Raw genomic sequence first — 19,506 nt, forward strand, 5'->3', positions numbered from 1 at the left:
CCCAACCACTGGACCCCCAGGGAAATCCTCAATCTGAAAGTTTTAAAGTACACTTTTAAAGAAAATAAAAAAGGAAATGTGTTTGCTACTCTGCTTGAACTGGTCTGACAGCCCTCCTGATAAGGTATGCAAGCTCTTACCGTAGTCCTGCCCTCCTCTCCTGCTGAAGCAAAGCATGGATCCTCAGGTTCCCCAATACAATGCAGGTCCTCTTCCCTAAGCTTGCTGCAAGGGTGACTCACCCCTTCCTTCTCTAAGGCTCGGGGAGGGGGAAGCGTTGGGAAGGAACCATAACTTGACTGTTAGTAGTACAGCCAGTTGGAAAATGGGGTCTCAGACTCATCCCTCTTTCAGCTGACCACAGGCCAAGGATGAATGTGTCAAAGGGAAGCCAATTCTGGGCTCCCGTTGGCAAAGGGCTTAACTTCTAGGCAAACTGAGCTGGGATTAATTTTTGCCCAAATCGGACAATGATTTTAACACAAGGGTCAAGGATGCACTGACTCTGGCTTCCCTGCTTTTGGGGCCAAATGTAGAGAACTGAGTCAAAGAACGGAGTCACTCACTCACTCCAGTTCCGGCACTGACTCGCCTCCCATCACTAAAGGGGCAGCTGTGTCTGAGTCCCTCAGCTGGGAGGCTAGTGCAGGGGTTTCAGAGAGCCCAGGTGCCTGTGGCAGCTGTCTGGTTCCAGTGGAGGAAGAAGGGACCACGCCTAGGACCAGGATACTAGGCATGACACAGGCCCAATCAGGGGTCTCTGTCACTCTTGAGTAACTGTCAGACCGTCCATGGACCTCCAGGAAGCAAAATAAAGGGGGCAGGTTCCAGAGAGTGTGGGGGAAGCTGAGTCAACTTTGCCCGCAGCCAAGGAAGCAACTGCTTGCAAGCTATACTTGAGGGTTTTGGGGAAAGCCATTGAGCCTCAATTTACTACTCCTATTATCCTATGATAGTTACTGAAATTCAGCTCTTAGAGATTCTTTCCTTTTGACTGAGACTTTATGCATGTTAAATGGCAAGCTACTTCTCCCAGCTTCTCTCCAATCTAGAAGACAGAGGTCGGAGAACACATATACTTGAATATCAGGAGGGAAGTATAAAGAATCCACAGCTTAGAGGCTCAGAAATCAAGACAGACAGACCTATATGGGTCCCAGGCAGAGAGAGAAAGGTACCAAGGTTCTTCAGTTTTGGCTAAGGTGAGGCACTGCATCCAATAGTATTAGACCAAGCAGACCTAACTGTAGAAGGCCTGTGATTATGCTTTTAGACTTTTTGTTAAAAAGTACTTTATACACATATACATACTAGCCTTCTTACCTGTATCTGTTCAAGGCGGCTTTAGATCTTGATGGTGAAGGCTGACTAGCCAGCTGATTTCATTGTAAGCAACAGGCTTCCAAATTTTAAATTCTACAAGGTCTTTGCTTTTGGAATCTGTGATTTCAGTCCCCTCTGGTGACGAGCCCTCTTAGGTGATGGCTAAAAGCAACCTCGCTCAACCACAGAAGTACCTTAAAATCACCTGGGACCTTTTAAAAACACTGATACCCAGGGCTTGTTCTTAGAAATTTTTATTGACTTGGTCTGGAGAGGGGCCTGGGCATCAGTTGTTTAAAAAACGTCTCCCCTCAGCATTTAAACGTGTATTCTAATGTGTACCCTGAGTTTAAAATGCTAAGAATTGTGATGGGAGGGCAGATGGGGTAGATTATCATTACCCTGTCGTTAAATTACCTACTCAAGACTTCTACAGTGGGCAAGCAGTGCTTTAAACTTTGGCGGGCACGTTAAGAATGCATTGACATAGATTCTGCAGATTCACCCTTCTGCAGAAACCAATAGGAAGGGCCTGGCCAGATGAGCGGCTGAGTGCAGAACTACCCAGCTCACACCCCCGTTCCTCTGCAACATTCCTTACGTTGCAGTGAACAGTTTTCCTGCCCTCCCTGACCTCAGCAGAGTGGATCTCTGGTGTCTTGAGCCCCACCCTTTCCCCAACCCCTAGGAGCAGCCTTAACATTAGGTCGGAGGGCACAAAGGCCTGGACAACTAGGGGAACTGGACTTACCCAGCTGAACGGGATCCTCAAATGCTCCTTTCACTGTTTCTCTTTGGTCAGGATTTCCGATGCCAATCTTCCCAACACTCTGCCTTACCAGGTTCCTTCTCCAGACCAGTCTTAGCCCACCTGCCTATGGGCTATACCGGGATTTTCCTGCTTCCCCCTTCATAGCTGGGCACTGGGATGCTGTACTCGCTACATTCATCAGAGTAAGTATCATCTCTTCCTCCATTGGAGAGCCCATGGCTCCTCCATAGGATTCCCTGGGCTCGCACTGCCCTACGTCGCCACTGCCCACAATGCAGTATGTCCTCAAGTCATAACAGGAAGATGGTATAGGAAAATGGTTATGCGGAGATTTATCTTCCCATCTTTTGTAACACTGACAGTGAAGGTTTTTTTTTTTTTTCCTCTGTTACTCTTTAGTCTTTACACAAACTTCCACATGACAAATTCCCAGTTGAGTTCAATTCCAGGAAAAAATTTGTCCTGAAAATGAATTTGTATGCTTTCTCTTGTCCAAAATCCCAAACTGTGCAATCCAGAGTATTTTTGTTTGTCTCTAAGCTGCCAGAGAATTCCGAGCCAAATTCATTGTCCAAGTGTTGTAATCTGCTAAATACAGGCCATTCAAAATCTCCATTCCTTTTGCTTTGCTCTGTTTTCTCCTGAGCGTCTCTGCATTTAGTTCTCGTCTAAGTCATCTGACCGTGTCCCCACGTCTGCCACCAGGTCCCACCTCTTTATCTCTTGGCTCTTTCCATCCACGTCACCACTGCCGTCACCCTGCGGGTCAGTAACTGCAGCCTGGGTGCTGCAAGGCCTCCGTCTCCTCCTCTCTGAGCCTCCACCCAGTAAGCAGAGTGAACTTTCTAGAATACAGAGTGATCTGGCTCCTGCTTCAGGGAGATCCTTCTTCCCTCTGGGAATTACAACCATGAATTCTCCCCACATTTGCCTCTTCCTCGCCCTCCCCCTTGGTGACACTGCACAGGATGTTCCCTCAGCCTGAAACAACCCTCTCTGCTTTTGCTTTGTTGGTGAAGAGGTTTTCAGGGCTCAGCCTGGCCTTACCTACTCTGTGGGTGTCCCTGCTCTGGATTCCCCCAGGACACAGCACTCAGGGCAAGGCCAGATGCCAACTGGATTTAGTTTTTTGTCTGACTACCCAGCTAGGATGGTAAGCGCCTGGAAGGAAGGCAGATACCTTACGCCCTTAGCCGAGCGCTTAGAGTGGCTAACTGAATGAATATACAACACAGGGAAAGGGAAAAGAAGGGCAAGTGTTAGTTGCTCAGTCGTGTCCGACTCTTTGTGACCCCATGGACTGTAGCCCACCAGGCTTCTCTGTCCATGGGATTCCCCAGGCAAGAATACTGGAATGGGTAGCCATTCCCTTTTCTAGGGGATCTTCCTGACCCAGGGAATAAATCTGGGTCACCCATATTGCAGGTAGATTCTTTACCATCTGAGCCACCAGGGAAGCAGAGTTCAAATCTTCCAGAATGAAAGGACTGAAAGAAAGCCAGCCTTTTCACTGCCTTTCCTAAGAAAAGTTACTCTCTGCCCTTGACTTCTTGTAGAATTCTGCTCATTGTAGGCAGCCCACCCCAAAGACGCTTCTGCTTCACTCCTCTGGTGTGTTTGATACTTGATGACTGGCAAGCAGAAAGGATATTGTTCTTTTCTCTTAGGTAGTAACCACCGCAGGTGTAAGTTTAATAACAGAATTACTGTAATGCCTATTACAACTCTGGGGCCATTATTGCACTGGGACATCTAGAACCTTAGAGAAGTCATAGTGCTAAAGTGTATCTCAGCACCAGCTAAAAGTCCCCCGGCTCCTTCCCCAACTTGCTGTTTTAGCTGCTGGGGCCTGTCTGACTCTGTGACCGCATGGACCGCGGCCCGCCAGGCTCCTCTGTCCATGGGATGCCCCCGGCGAGAATACTGCAATAGTTTGCCATTTCCTTCTCCAGGGGATCTTCCCCACCCAGGGATCAAACCCGAGTCTCCTGAATTGGCAGGCGGATTCCTTACCACTGAGCCATTGGGAAGCAGCTGGTTAAAAACAAAGACAGTGCCCTACCCCTGCCCCAATCTCTGCCCCTGGAGGGCAACGTCCAGTTTCCCCACCCAATGCCCTCCAGGACAGGATTCCTCCGCTGAGGTCTGGCTCTCTGCTATGGTTTGAATCCAGTTCCCTATGATCCTTCTCAATATCCTTCTATCCTGTGTTAAGAGACTCCCCCTGGATTCCATCTGCTGCCAACCCCATCCTGAGGGGGAAAGCGGGAGAAATAAGATCATGCAATCATCTTCACCTTTCTGCTTTCTCAACACTGCAAAAAGTCTGACCACAGTGGGGAGCGGCGAGAGGTCTGGCTGCTCAGCTTTTCCCGGTTCTTGCTAAACACACACACACACACACACACACACACACACACACACACACGCGCGCGCCCCTGGGATTCAGCTCGGCGGAGGGCGGGGGCTCTGCCCGGTTTCGGCTGGTTCCCCGGGCGCGGGACCACGGCCTCGGGAACTCCCGGAAGGACGTCCGGACAACACTTTGCTCTAGTCCCGCAGATCCGGCTGCAGCGCCTCTGTCCCCACGTCCGCACGCGGGAAACCCCGTCTTTGGTCTGCAGAGAGCCACTTCACGGCTCCAGGTCGAGGCAGCTCCGGCCGTAGTCTTTCTCCACCGCCCCCGCCAAAACCCCTTGCACCGCGCGTCCGCTCCTCGATCGCCCCTTCCCCGCGCGTCCCCTCCTCGGTCCCCCCGCGTCCCCTCCAGCGTCCCCCGGCCCGGCCCTACCTCCTGGCTGGCCGCGGCTCCGCGGGCTCCGAGGCGCAGCTCGGGGGCGCTCGGGCGGGCGGGGGCGGCGCGCGGCGGGGGCCCGGGGCGCCATGGCCCGCAGTCCCCCGCGCTCTTGTCGGCCGGGCCTCTCCCCGCGCCTCGCGCTCGCGTGCCCGCCGCCTGGCCGCCGTGGGCGAGTGGAGGGCGGCCCCTTCCTCTGGCGGCGGCGGCTCTGAGCCGGGCCGCCCCCCGCCCGCCGGCGCTCGGTGAGCTCACCCGCAGCTGGCGGGCGCCCGGCCCGTTGCCACGGCAACGCCTCTCCCAGGGCAGCGCGGACCCTAGAGCGGCTCCGGTAAACAGGACCTTCTGCTGGACTCTTCCCCTCGCCCTTTTTTTGGGGGGTGGGGAGGTGGGGGGAGGAGATGGCGGCTTAACCCTTTCTTTGCTGGAGACCAGCGAGTGGCCGGCTGCGTCTCCACCCGGCCGGGGGGTTTATTCGCGCTCAGCGCTCAGCCGGGCCCTGAGCCCTTGAGACAGATGCTGCGGAGTGGCCGCGACACTCCCTGCCCTCAGTTCACTCCAGTCGTTGTAACGCGTTGGTGGGAGCGCCGACTGGGGTTCGGGCGCAGGACTCGGGGTGGGACGTCCGAGGCAGAGTCAGCCGCCACCCTTGGCTCTGCAGCTCCAAGTCCGTCTGCACCGAGACGCTGACCGAGAAAGCCCAGGGCCCCTGAGCGCGGGGCACGAGACTCCGAACCCGGCGCGCGTAGCGGGTGGGGGTGGGGTGGGGGTCAGGAAAAGCTTCCTAGAGGAAAAGCGACTTTATGGCGCCTGCTGCCACCGCTCGCAGAGGACAAAAGACCAGGGGACAAAGCTTGATCTTTTAATTTTGATTTAGAACTGCCAAAGAAGAAGTCCACGTGAAAATGCTGTGGGCAGTTGATGCTGCGGGCCGTGCCAGGACCGCGGAAAGTTGATGAGCCTGAGTTCCCTGCTGAAAGGGAGATGGAGCTGGCAGTGTGACTTGTGAGTGTGGGGGAAGGCTCCACGCCCATCTCTATCTCCCAGGAAAGTCATTCTTGTCTTCAGTCCACGGGTTCCTAAAAGGCGGGACTAAAGCTTAAGCAAGGCAAGAGAAGGGAAAGAGAGGCTTAGCCTATGAATTCAGAAAAGAGGTGTGCAAGAGAGAGGGGAAAGAGAAAATAAAGGATTGTAGAAAGTGGGGAACATTACATACCGCCCAGGCAGTTCGTATAGACAGAGGACCTGAGGTCTGAGGGGCTTATTCAGATATCACAGTTACAAAGATGGAAAAGCTGTTTCCTCCTTTGCTGAGAGGTTTGCTCATTCTACAAGATCTTTGAAGCTTTTGTAGACTTCCTTACATCTCCCCAAACTCCACCATACCATACCCATTTCAACTAAACACGTTAAACATGCCTGTATGGAATGTGGAACTTCCTTGATGCGGAACATCCTTGACCAGGGATTGAACCCAGGCCCCTTGCAGTGGAAGGTGTAGAGTCTTAACCACTGGACTACCAGGAAGTCCTAAACACGGTTAACTTTCCCAGTACAAATTTGCAAGGTGTAAGCAGTATTTTTTTTTAAGTGTAAGCATTTATTGTTTAGTTTGCTAAAGCATCATTCAGTAAGTTTTCACTTCACAAAAAAAGATCAGAGACTTGGCTTCTTGACTCCCCAGTCCTAGGATATCATGAGGCAAACTGGCAAAGTGGAGAAAAGAGCAAATGGAGAATAATTGACCTGAGAGGTCCCCCAGGGGGCTCCCCCAAACCACTGCACAGAACAGGTCAGTCACCTTCAGGGTTATGGCTTTCAAACCACCAGTCACATTTCAAGGGGGCAATCAGAGAGGAGGCCAGGGAGCCCCTTATGGTGTCCCCTGATGGCAGGCCACCACTCCTTGGTCTGCTCCTTCATCATTGAATTCTGGACACTAACTTGTTTTAGAAAAATTTCCCTGCCTTAGCTCATCAGGTCAGACTCTGATGAGTCATGTTGGGGCCTGTGTGTTGCAAGTTTCTTTCCTGCCTGCCTGTCACAGCCCCTAACCCTGCTGCTCCTTAGGGCTGGCTGCTCGCATCCCTGGGCCATCCCATGGTTGACCCTGACACCATAGCCCTCCTTTCCTATGTGCTCCCATCCCAGCTGGCTCCCTGGAGCTTTCCCCAGTTTGATGTTCCCCCTGGTCCCTCCCCAGTCCTGGCTCTCCAGCTCCAGGGGCAGGGTAGCCCTCCAAGGGATTGGCAGGGAGGTGTGCCTTAGAACTTGGAAGACCCTCTCAGCAGTCCTCTCTTCTCCCTGGTCGCCCTGACTGTTCTCAGATTTTCCCCACATTGGAGAATAGGCTTGGAGCTGGAGGTAGTGCCTGGCTTCAGTCTGGAAAGGTGCTGATGGGAGGAGGGGGAATGGAGTTCATTTTTCTTGAACTTGAATTCTGCTTTCTCCACCTAGAGCAGCCACAAGTTACAATAGACCATCTCTTATCCCTGCCTTCCTCTTCCTTCAACATCCTGTTGAAGAGTACGGGCCTCTGGGACAGACGGCCAAATTTGGCTCTGGAGCAGGCTGCTTGGCCTCTCTAACTGGCAGCCTCTTCAACTGTGCGCTGGAAATAGCAGGTGTACCCACCGCAGGGTATTGTGGGAATTAAAGCAGATCTTCAAGTAAAGGTTGTAGTACCAGGCCTGGCCCATGGGGGGCACTCTCCCTCAGCTCCTGTTTGTTGTTGGTGGTTGTTCTGCGGCTAAGTGGTGTCCGATTTTTTGCGACCTCATGGACTGCCGCACGCCAGGCTTCTCTGTCCTACATTGTCTCCTGGACTTTGCTCAAACTCACGTCCATTGAGTCGGTGATGCCATCCAACCATCTCATCCTGTGTTGCCTCCTGCTCTCCTCAATCTTTCCCAGCAGCAGGGTCTTTGCCAGTGAGTCGGGTCTTTGCCAGTGAGTCGGCTCTTCGCATCAAGTGGCCAGTGTATTGGAGCTTCAACATCAGTCCTTCCAGTGAATATTCAGGGTTGATTTCCTTTAGGATTGACTGGCTGGATCTCCTTGCAGGCCCAGGGACTCTCAAGAGTTGTCTCCAACACCACAGTTCAATTCTTTAGTGCTCAGCTTTCTTTATGGTCCAACTCTCACATCTGTAAAACCATAGTTTTGACTATTCGGGCCTTTGTTAGCAAAGTGATGTCTCTGCTTTTTAATGCGCTGTCTAGGTTTGTCATAGATTTCCTTCCAAGGAGCATTTTTTACTTCATGGCTTCGGTCACCATCCACAGTGATTTTGGAGCCCAAGAAAATAAAGTCTGCCACTGCGTCCTCTTTTTCCCCTTTGTTTGCCATGAAGTGATGGGACCGGATGCCTGTTTGTTATTCTTTTCCTAATCTCTCATTTCTTTTCAGGAGCATAGTGGCACTCAGGAGTCAAGGAGGGAGGAGGGCGGCAGGCCGTGTTGCTTCCCCCCTGAGTTGAGTTTCTGCCTCCCCCTACCCCTTATAGGTCCAGGGCCTTCAGCCCGGGCATGGCCATCAGCCCAAAGCCGACATCCCCTCAGTATAAGCCAAGTGAAGGAGAACTGTGGGACCTGGGGAGGGAGGCTAGTCTGAATAAGACAAGGTGAGAACCTGAGAAGCAGCCTTTGAACCTCTACTGTCCCCCAAATTGCTGAATATCCGCTTAACTTCCTCTGAGATGCTAAACACTTCCTGAGCAACATCTCTTCAGTCCCAGGCACTTCACCTGTCAGGGCACCTGATCCATTCCACACTCCTGGGTAATTAGAGATCATCCCTACCATTTTCTGGGTGGAAAACCAAGTTCTTAGAGGTGATGTGACTTATTCGAGGTCACACGGGTCCCAGCCTGTTTGTCAAACCAGGTTGCCTGAGAGCAGAGGCTATCCCCAGTGTCAGTCACTCTGGAGGGGGGAGTCTGGATAAGCATTTTACCCTTGTCCCACCCTGGAAGCCACAGGCATCTCTGACACCCCTCCCTAGAGATAACCCTGCTTGGGCTTGTTGTTTTTTAAGTCGCTGAGTCATGTCCGACTCTTTGTGACCCCATGGACTGTAGCCCACCAGGCTTTTCTGTCCATGGGATTCTCCACGCAAGACTATTGAAATGGGTAGCCATTCCCTTCTGCAGGAGATCTTCCTGACCCAGAGATCAAACCTGGGTCTCTTTACCATCTGAACCACCAGAGAAGTCTGGTGGGTCACTGTGACCCATTCCTTTCCAACTTCTTGCCAGACATGAACTTCTCTCTCAGTCCCAGTGGCCTGCCAGTGGCGTACTTGAAAGTCATACACAGTGTAGATGATAAATGAGAAGTTTGGTTGTTTTTTTAAATTTTCTTTTATTTTATCTAGAGAGCTGGCATGGAGAGGGGAATCGTTTATCTGTGTTCCAGGCCGTTGTGACATTTGGGTGAGGTTGAGCAAGGAAGGAGGCTGTCTTCGGGGCAGACAAAGTGCACAGCCTCACCTTGACACACCCTTGGTGAGGATTCTCCTTATCCCTCGGCCTGAGCCTGCGGAGCCATCTGGGGTGGCAGCCGGGCTTCCTCTTCTGCAGGCATCCTACTCCTTGCCTCCCCAGGAAGCTGTCTCCCGCCTGCTGTTCTGGGCCCTCATTGCATTCATGGCCCTTTCTGCCCAGCCTGGAGACGGCTGGATGCGAGCTCCTGCCCTGCCCACCACAACCCCTGGCTGCCTCCCTCTGAGGAAATAAAACCAAGTCAAGCATCCCACCCAAACCTCAGAACCAGGCTTGGTTTGTTCCCGGTCTGGAATCAAACGTCGTCCAGGAGGTATGGGATGGGAGGGGAAGTATGGGGCTGGGAAAGTGGAGGCCACCCAGGGCAAGGGGTGAGAGGAGCCTGGACCGAGGACCCTGGGCCTCCTATATCACCCCCTGGCTTCGAGGGACCTGTCTCTTTGGCGGCCCCCCGCCCCCCGCCCCCGGGTTCATGCTCTCCTGTTCTCTATTTCTTGTACTAGGGCTGGGAGATTGGAAGCTGTGGGGACCCTGTAGGGGGCGCTGTGGAGTAAGTGGCATTTGTTTATCACTCCCTGGTGGCTCAGACAGTAATCTGCCTGCAATGCAGGAGACCTGGGTTCCATCCCTGGGTCAGGAAGATCCCCTGGAGAAGGGAATGGCTACCCACTCCAGTATTCTTGCTTGGAGAATCCCATGGATAAAGTAGCATGGCGAGCTACAGTCCATGGGGTTGCACAGAGTCAAACATGACAGAAGCAACTAACACACACACACACAGACACACACACAGACACACACACACACACACACACAGAGGAACCGCGGACATTTGTCAGGATACCCCTGGAAACCTCAAAGAATCACCAAATTGGCAAATATCATGATACTCTGTCATTTCTGCATAAGCACCATCTGTTTTATTCCTATGCCGCTAGCTTACTTTGACGGGTCATATTTTTTTTTTTTTCCACAAAGAATTAAAGCGTTCCTAACTTTACAAGGATGAATGTGTCTTTGACAAAAAGCAGAGAACCAAGCCACAGAGGGCCTGCATCTCTCACCATTAGGCAGTCTCCAGGGTCATACTTGTGATGCCCAGTACCCTCTGTGCTTCTGCCCTTCTCTGTTCCTTTTGGAAGACCCAGGAGACTTCCGGGAAAGGAACAAGAGGATGGCGATTGAGATACTCTTTGAAAAAGAGGCGCGGATTTCTGTGTTTAAGCAGGTCCTGGTCTTCCTGGGCACTGTGATTGCAGAACACAGTAGGGTAGTCGGACCGACTCTGGATCATACTTAAGACACAAGGCTTCGCATCTATTTCCTGGCCAACTAGATGATCTCCTCTGACATGAGGGAGAGTCGAGAATCCCCCTCAAACACTTTTGTCACGACATTAGGATCTGGGTGCATACCTCTGGGATTAAAGCCTGCCAGCTCATCTTCCCTGCTAATACCCACCCAGGCACTGATCTCAGCCTTCAGACCTCCAAACGGTGATAAGTCACTGTGCTGCCTTTTGGAGGCCACACTTTGGGGGCGCACATTTCTGGAAGGCCCTAAAATCTGATCCACTCCCTGTATCTCTCAGGTCAAATAAGATTAAAATCAAAATACTAGCCAGAGATACAAAATTGTGAATCAACTCTTTGCGTGTGTGCTAAGGTGCTTCAGCTGTGTCCAGCTCTTTGCGACCCCCATGGACTGTAGCCCACCAGGCTCCTCTGTCCATGGGATTCTCCAGGCAAGAATGCTGCCGGGGTTTGCCATTTTCTACTCCAGGGGCTCTTCCCCACCCAGGGATCAAACCCAAGCCTCTTAAGTCTCCTGCACTGGTGGGGGGTTCTTTACCACTAGCAAAGCCAGAGACAGAACGTTGTAAATCAAGTATACTTCAATTTAAAAAATAAAAGGCAAGTCAGGAGACTTGAAAAAAATTTTTTATATGGACCATCTTTTAAAGCCTTTATTGAATTTGTTACAATATTACTTCTGTTCTTTGTTTCTTTTTTCTTTTTTTGACATGAGGCGTGTGGGATCCTATGTCCCTGACCAGGGATTTAACCCACACTTCATGCATTAGAAGTTGAAGTGTTAACCACTGGACTGCCAGGCAAGTCCCCAAGCCCGGTGACTTCTGACTACCACAGATAGCAGTGTGACTTTGAGCGAGGTGACTTCTGTTTGTGGGTCTCAGGTTCCTGGGGAGATGGGGCCAGATGGCCTTCAGGTCTCTCCCAGCCCCCACCCCCTCAGGTGGGCAGGAAGAGCACAAAGCAGCTGCATGTTTTCATCCTCATCTGGCTCTGTCCTGGGTGACTGGGTGGGTGCCAGGGAGCGCCGAGTCTTCCCGCAGATCACCTAGGAGGTGGGTTCTAACAGCAGCCTCATTTACCAATGAAGCCTCTGCCGAGAAGAGCCAGGTACCTTGCCCAGGGCTCCCATGAATGAGCGCCAGAGCCCAGCAGTGTGACCTCAGACAACCCCTGCCTGCCTTTGCTGTCAGGAGCTGCTGTTCTCATCCGCCCAGCATGCAAATGATGAGTTTACAGGTTCCAGGAGGATGAGGTTCCAGGAGGATGAGGTTCCAGGAGCAGAGCTGCAGGCAGCGTGGCGGGGCATGCGGGCAGAGCTGGAAGGGGTCTCACAACCCCTCAGGTGGAGGGAGGGGAACTGCCCAGACCACTGGACCACTTGGCATCAGCCAAGAGACAGCACTTGCATCAGAGGAGGACTGCAGAACCATCCAGGAAACCAGAGGTGGGAACCAGGGGAGGAGAAATCTCCTGAGAATAATGGAGCCAATTCAGCTAAAGAGAAGACAAGAGATGGGGAAGGGGGCAGAGGGGCTGACGTGAGGGAGGAAGTGATGGAAAACCAGCACATGGAGGGGCCTCCACCCTGAGTGTCCTTTTCTCCCCAGTGCCCCATCTCCCCAGGAACCTGAGACCCACAAACGGAAGTCACCTTGCTCAAGGTCGCACTGCTATCCGTGGTAGCATGATTTCTGATATTTCTCCTCTACTGGCTTAGGGAGTAGATGGATGTGGGTGGCCCAGAGCCAGTTTTTTCATGCCAGAGTCCAACTCTCTGAGGAGCTCATTGCAGGCTGGGGGCACCAAGCGGGACCCATGGGTAGGGTGGAGTCGGTGGCATCTCAAACTTTTTCTTTCCCTGATACTCCCCTTATGCTTGTGGAGTGGAAAAAAAGCAGATTCTACTCTTTCCCAAAGGCATCCTCATGCAGGGAGACTGGGAAGGGGCCCTGGAATCTGCAGTTTTACAGGCACCCCAGGGGTTTTTGGTGGAGGTGGCTCCCGTCCCACTGCAGACACACTGGTGAGGACCTGCTCAAGATGGGGATGAAGTCTGGGCTGCAGCAGGCACAGGGGGTGTCCGTCCCCCGTATTTGTTCTGAAGAAAGTGAGCATGTGTGATGGGACAGCGAGGGGGCGGTGGTGGTGGGGCGAGCAGGATGCTGACAGGGTCTCAGCAGAGAGCTGTCCTCAAGAAACTAAGCCCAGTGGTCCTTGCCTAGGACAACTTCGCTCCCCCAGGGGACATCTGGCAAATTTCGAAGACATTTTATTGTCACAGTTGGGAAAGGAGAGAGTTTCTGGTATTGAGCGGGTCAAGGCCAGAGGTGCTGTTGAACATCCTGGGACAGCTTCTCCTGCCCCTCCGCTAACGCACAACAAAGAATTATCCTGCCCCAAAGAGGAGAGGTTAAAAACCCTAGAGCCACTCAGGTCACCATCCCCAACCCCTCTCCAGGATCTTGAATAAAAACTTGCACTGCATCACATCTGCTAAGGAGCAACATGATGCTACAATCACAGTCAGTTGGCTCAAGTGAAAAAAATCACCACAGCCAGATGCATCTCTGTCCCCCTCCCATTCTTTTCCAGCCTGTGCCGCAAGCCAGCAGACGCTTTGGATGCACTTCACGAGCGATTGGTGCCACCTAGTGATACTAGAGTTAATACCAGCAGGACTATTTCCAAGAGCTGGAAACTGTTGGTTATTAAGGGGTTTACTGCTTACCGCTGTGAAGCTTCTATGGAAATAAATGAAGACCACCCAGATGAGAACAAGTAGAGGCTATTTATTCAGGACTTTCAAACAGCAAGAGAGTCAATTACAATCAACTGTATTTGGCAGAGACTCCAGTACAAGTGGAGAATCAAATGCTAGTGGAAAAGGTTTAGAGAGAGAAAAGAAAAGGCATCAGGTGCCCTGAGTTGAGGGTTGTTGGTTTTGGGAGGCTGGAGGCCGAGGCATCTTGTGTGCCTGGGTTTGGAGAGGTTATTTGGCTTTCTATGATTGGTTCTGAGTTGGCAGTGGGGGCAAAAATTAGAGAAGCTGCCGTCATTAACTCGGAGAAGGCAATGGCACCGCACTCCAGTACTCTTGCTTGGAAAATCCCATGCACGGAGGAGCCTGGTAGGCTGTAGTCCATGGAGTCTTGAAGAGTTGGACACAACTGAGCGACTTCACTTTCACTTTTCACTTTCATGCACTGGAGAAGGAAATGGCAACCCCCTCCAGTGTTCTTGCCTGGAGAATCCCAGGGATGGGGGAGCCTGGTGGGCTGCCATCTATGGGGTCGCACAGAGTCGGACACGACTGAAGCGACTCAGCAGCAGCAGCAGCAGCAGCAGCAGCAGCAGCAGCAGCAGTCGTCATTGACTAAGTTCTGAGTACTCTGGGCCCATTGCTGTAGAGGCTGTAGACCAGTGTTCTGTTGTCATATGTGGTCCAGCCAGTGTCTGTTTGTATATCCAGCCTCTTAATTCATTAGCCATTCTAAATAGAGTAGTCCTGCTGTTACTAATCACGAAACATTACATAGAGTTATCCATGTGAGAAGCAGTTTGACTGCAAATCAACATCTGTGATTTTCAAAGCCTGCCCATTCAATTTTTGATTTAGGGTTCATATCTGATGTAACTGTTTGATTTTGTGGTCCATGATGTCTTACTGTGTACAACATTGCTCTCCCAGCTGAAATCCACATGGGCCCCAGGGACCCCTCAACTGGGCCTGTGTGGGCGACTGTAATTCCTTGAAATGCGGCACCTGTATTTCCATCACCACTGCCGCCGCCTCCAGCTACTACCACCTCAGCTCCATCACCACAAGACTGATGGTTCTCCAACTGTGTTCCCAGGCCCAGAGGCGGCAGCAGACCAGAACTCGTTAGAACTGCAGATTCTCAGGCTCCATGCCAACCTACAGGATCAGACACTGGGGACGAGGTCAGCCCTCAGGGGGTTCTGATGGATGCTAAAGTTAGACAGCCTCTGCTTCAGGGGAATTTCTAGGATGCCACAAGGGGCTCAAGTCAGATCTTCCATGATGTTGCCTCCATATCTGTGAAACAGAACAACTTCTGTTTATCTAGATAATATAAACAACAATACTTGCTAACATTTAGTGACACCTGGTGTTATGCACGTCACATACAGCTTTGGCTTTCAAAAGTCTGAGAGGCAGGATCTGTTTATACCTCCATCTGACAAGCGAGGAATAGAGGCTCCAAAAGGCGAGGTGACTCGTCCCTAACGTTATACAGGTTACACAGAACTGAAACCAGGCTTATGTGGCTCCAGAATTTTGCTCTTAACCACTGGTAAAGATAACAATTGCCGGACTTCCCTGGCGGTCCACTGGTTAAGACTCCATGCTTCCAGTGTTCTGTCTCTGGTCTGGGAACTAAGGTCCCATGTGCTACATGGAGAGGCCAAGAAAGAAAGAAATAATCAAACAAAAAAGATGCTAACTGCCACATGGATGGAAGTCTAAAGAATTTGTATAGTTTTAGTCAGAGTTCCCGGCCCAATTTGCCTGAAGTCAAACAGAGGCCCAGACAGACCATCTGAGGTCACCTCTTTTATTTTGGGGGGAAGATAAAAAATTTTTTAATTTATCCTTCCGCCAAACTAATTTCCATCTGCAGTTATTTTTTAATGTAAAAAGCAATGAGTCAACTGAAGAAAGGTCTGTGGCCTTGGCTAGGCCATGGTGACACTGGGACACTCAACTGAGAACCTGGGCCCATGGGGATGAGCAGGACTGGACCCGCCTCAGGGAAGCGTCTCCAGGAAGGCTCTGCGGTGCCACGCCCTCTGCTGGTAGACAGTCTCAAGGACAGTATAGTTGCCATAACAGGAATCTTCAATAATGAGTTGTTTTGGGGATCAGAGCTGGCAGATCAATTCAGTTCAGTCACTTAGTCGTGCCCAATTCTTTGTGACCCCATGACTGCAGCACACCAGCTTCCCTGTCCATCACCATCTCCCAGAGCTTGCTCAAACTCATGTCCATTGAGTCGGTGATGCCGTCCAACCATCTCGTCTTCTGTCATCCCCTTCTCCTCCCGCCTTCTATCTTTCCCAGCATCAGGGTCTTTTCCAATGAGTCAGTTCTTTGTATCAGATGACCAAAGTGCTGGAGTTTCAGCTTCAGCATCAGTTCTTCCAACAAATTATTCAGGACTGATTTCCTTTAGGATACACTGGTTGGATCTCCTTGCAGTCCAAGGGACTCTCAAGAGTCTTCTCCAGCTGAAAAGCATCAATTCTTTGGTGCTCAGCCTTCCTTATGGTCCAACTCTCACATCCATACTTGACTAATAGGAAAACCATAGTTCTGACTAGACGGACCTTTGCTGGCAAAATAATGTCTCTGTTTTTAATATGTTGTCTAGGTTGGTCATAGCTTTTCTTCCAAAGAGCAAGCATCTTTTAATTTCATGGCTGCAGTCACCATCTGCAGTGATTTTGGAGCCCCCCAAAATAAAGTCTCTCACTGTTTCCATTGTTTCCCCACCTATTTGCCAAGGAGTAATGGGACCAGATGCCATGATCTTAGTTTTCTGAATGTTGAGTTTTAAGCCAACTTTTCCACTCTCCTCTTTCACTTTCATCGAGGCTCTTTAGTTCCTCTTTGCTTTCTGCCTTAAGCTTGTGTCATCTGCATATCTGAGGTTATTGATATTTCTCCCAGAAATTTTGATTCCAGCTTATGCTTTATCCACCCTGGCATTTCATATGCTGTACTCTGCATATAAATTAAATAAGCAGAGTGACAATATACAGCCTTGATGCACTCCTCCATATCTGGTTCTAACTGTTGCTTCCTTACCTGCATCCAAGTTTCTCAGGAGGCAGGTAAGGTGGTCTGTATTCCCATCTCTTTCAAAATTTTTCACAGTTTTTTGTGACCCACACAGTCAAAAGCTCTAGCGTAGTCAATGAAGCAGAAGTAGATGTTTTTCTGAAATTCTCTTGCTTTTTCTATGATCCTATGGATGTTGGAAATTTGATCTCTGGTTCCTCTGCCTTTTCTAAATCCAGCTTGAACATCTGGAAGTTCTCAATTCACATATTGTTGAAGCCTACTTAGCTTGGAGGATTTTGAGCATGACCTTGCTAGCATGTGAAGTGAGCGTAATTGTGGGGTCCTTTGAACATTCTTTGGCATTGCCTTTCTTTGGGATTGGGATGAAACCTGACCTTTTCCAGTCCTGTGGCCACTGCTGAGTTTTCCAAATTTTCTGGCATATTGAGTGCAGCACTTTTACAGCATCATCTTTTAGGATCTGCAGTAGTTCAGCTACGATTCCATCATCTCCATTAACTTTATTTGTAGTGATGCTTCCTAAGGCCCATTTGACTTCACACTCCAGGATGTTTGGCTCTAGGTGAGTGAGCACACCATCGTGGTCATCTGGGTCATTAAAATCTTTTGTATAGTTCTTCTGTGTATTCTTGCCACCTCTTTTTAATATCCACTGCTTCTGTTAGGTCCATACTATTTCTGTCCTTTATCGTGCCTATCTTTGCATGAAATGTTCCTTTGGTACCTCTAATTTTCTTGAGGAGATCTCTAGTCTTTCCCATTCTATTGTTTTCCTCTATTTCTTTGTATTGATCACTAAAGAAGGCTTTCTTACCTCTCCTTGCTATTCTTTGGACCTCTGCATTCAGATGGATATATCTTTCTTTTTCCCCTTTGCCTTTTGCTTCTCTTCTTTTCTCAACTATTTGTAAGACCTTCTCAGATAATCATTTTGCCTTTCTGTATTTCTTTTTCTTGAGGATGGTTTTGATCACCACCTCCTGTATAATGTTATGAACCTCCATCCATAGTTTCTCAGGCACTGTCTATCAGATCTAATCCCTTAATCTATTTGTCACTTCCTGTGTATAATCCTAAGGGATTTGATTTAGGCCATACCTGAATGGTGTAGTGGTTTTCCTTACTTTTTTCAATTTAAGTCTGAATTTTGCAATAAGGAGTTCATGATCTGAGCCACAGTCAACTCCCGGTCTTGTTTTTGCTGACTGTATAGAGCTTCTCCATCTTCAGCTGCAAAGAATATAATCAATCTGATTTCAGTATTGACCATCTGGCGACGTCCATGTGTAGTGTCATCTCTTGTGTTGTTGGAAGGTGTTTGCTATGACCAGTGGATTCTCTTGGCAAAATTCTTATTAGCCTTTGCCCCATTTCATTTTGTACTCTGAAGCTTGGAGGGTATAGTTAATGGCTGGCCATACTTAAAACCAGCGGAGTTAGGTATGACTTCTGTCTTGGGAACTTCAAAAAGGGTCTGCACATCTTGGGAAATGGGAGTTGGATTGTTAGCCTGCAGTGCAAGAGTCACCAAGTTTTCCCGCAGTCCTTAGGCTGTGAGTGGCAGTCACACTTCCAGCAGCAGGCATGGGCCACGTCTCCAGGGTCTTTCCACTTGTGAGTCCCTGGCAGACTTCTCTGGAAGGCTGTCACCCACGTAGAGATAAAGGGTCGTGAATGTAGAGGTGACTGTGGTACCCCAGCGCAGTCAGCCTCCAAGCCCCAAACAGCAGAGCAGATGCCCACTGGCCTTCCCTGGCTGTCCTGACTGATTTCCAAGCTCTGCTCTGCTCCTCTTTGCTTTCTAGGGCTATCTGGCCTTCTCTGGTTCTTCACAGTTTAAAAAAACTCCCTCAGAACCTCACAGCAAACATCTTCCTATTTGGGGGCTTAATTCTTTTTGCGGCTGAACACCCTCCCACCCGTACCACCCTCCCCTCTTCTCCCAAATAGCTGCCATCCTGGGGGGTTCTCCTTGTTGCCCAAATCTTGGCTCTGTGCACCAGTGCCAAACAGAAATATGGAGACAGAGTTATGGAGGAGAAGGAAAGAGCGGCTTTATTCATTCGCCAGACAAAGGGGGAACACAGTAGGCTAGTGCCTCAAGAACTGTGCCCCCCTCCCTGGTAAAGAGGGAGGGGTTATATAGTCTGGCAAGGTACCTGAGAAGGATCAAGACGGTAACAGTCTTGCATTCTTCTTCTGCAAAGTTTCAAAAGGGTGAGGTTGCTGACAAGGTTAGGGTGTGCAGCGGCTTGGATGGTTAGGTCTCCTAATTCTTGAATACCCTTTAATCGTGCCTCAGGTGGTTTCCTGGCTGCTCCTCCCTTGATTAGCAACTGTTCTGCCCTTTGGGACTCAGAGAAGGTCATGGAGGCTGGAGTCTTGCCTACAAGAAATGGGGGACAAAGAGACCTTCGTGTCCAGGAGCCCCGCAGGGCCCAGCTCGGCATCGTCCGCATTGTTCCCTTCTTTCATGGTGAGATCTTCCTCAAAAGTGATGAGCCTGCAAGGTCAGGATGTGTGTTTCCATGTTCCCAGGACCTCGCACGGTAGATATTATTGAGCCTCGATAAATATTAGATGGAGTTTAAGAAATATAGACTTGGTTGAATGAATGATCACTCTTTCCGGAGCCACAGCCCCGGGTTCAAACACGTTCCCCAAATCAGGGCAGCCTGGGAATCCCGCCGTCCAAGGACAACACCCCCCACCCAGCTCCTCCCACCACCCTCCCGATCCCGCTCAACTGAAAACCAGACCTTGTTCAGGAACCGGCTATCAATATCCCCGGCATTCCCGCGTTTCCACGCTGTTTGTAAGGAAAGCTACAATGTCATTGGAGAGACAGAGGCACAGTGGAGAGACCGGGTGTGGAGGGCGCGTTTGGCGTTAATTCTATTTGTGGGACCCCAGGACCCGAGGGCCGGGTGAATCTCTGCCGGAGTCTGGGTCGCGTTCGCTTTAAAGGGGCGG

The 19,506-nt window shown here is 50.5% G+C and overlaps 1 protein-coding gene and 2 long non-coding RNA genes across 11 annotated transcripts in view; 1 reads left to right on the top strand and 2 right to left on the bottom strand.

Moving 5' to 3' along the window:
* DENND2A (DENN domain containing 2A) overlaps window positions 1-5,067 on the bottom strand; it is a 98,572-nt gene extending 93,505 nt beyond the window's left edge. For 5 of the 9 annotated variants that reach the window (XM_015095408.3, XM_027968876.2, XM_027968874.2 and 2 more), the window contains exon 1: window positions 4,887-5,067. The gene's annotated coding sequence lies outside the window, so the exon portion shown is untranslated. Of the gene's footprint in view, window positions 1-2,074 lie in introns of all 9 variants that reach the window. The other 4 variants (XM_060415156.1, XM_060415155.1, XM_060415151.1 and 1 more) reach the window with 2 other exon arrangements.
* Window positions 5,068-5,171: 104 nt separating this feature from the next.
* Window positions 5,172-9,649, top strand: LOC121819440 (uncharacterized). The gene is made up of 3 exons (XR_006059710.2): window positions 5,172-5,220; window positions 5,767-5,894; window positions 9,264-9,649. It is a non-coding gene; the product is annotated as an uncharacterized LOC121819440 (long non-coding RNA).
* A 3,826-nt stretch (window positions 9,650-13,475) lies between these two features.
* Window positions 13,476-19,496, bottom strand: LOC132659768 (uncharacterized). The gene is made up of 3 exons (XR_009600546.1): window positions 19,293-19,496; window positions 18,693-18,919; window positions 13,476-14,763 (listed from the first exon to the last, which is right to left on the bottom strand). It is a non-coding gene; the product is annotated as an uncharacterized LOC132659768 (long non-coding RNA).
* Between the last annotated feature and the right edge of the window lie 10 nt (window positions 19,497-19,506).

Source organism: Ovis aries, chromosome 4 (assembly GCF_016772045.2).
Source record: "Ovis aries strain OAR_USU_Benz2616 breed Rambouillet chromosome 4, ARS-UI_Ramb_v3.0, whole genome shotgun sequence".
Classification (NCBI taxonomy): Eukaryota; Metazoa; Chordata; class Mammalia; order Artiodactyla; family Bovidae; genus Ovis; species Ovis aries.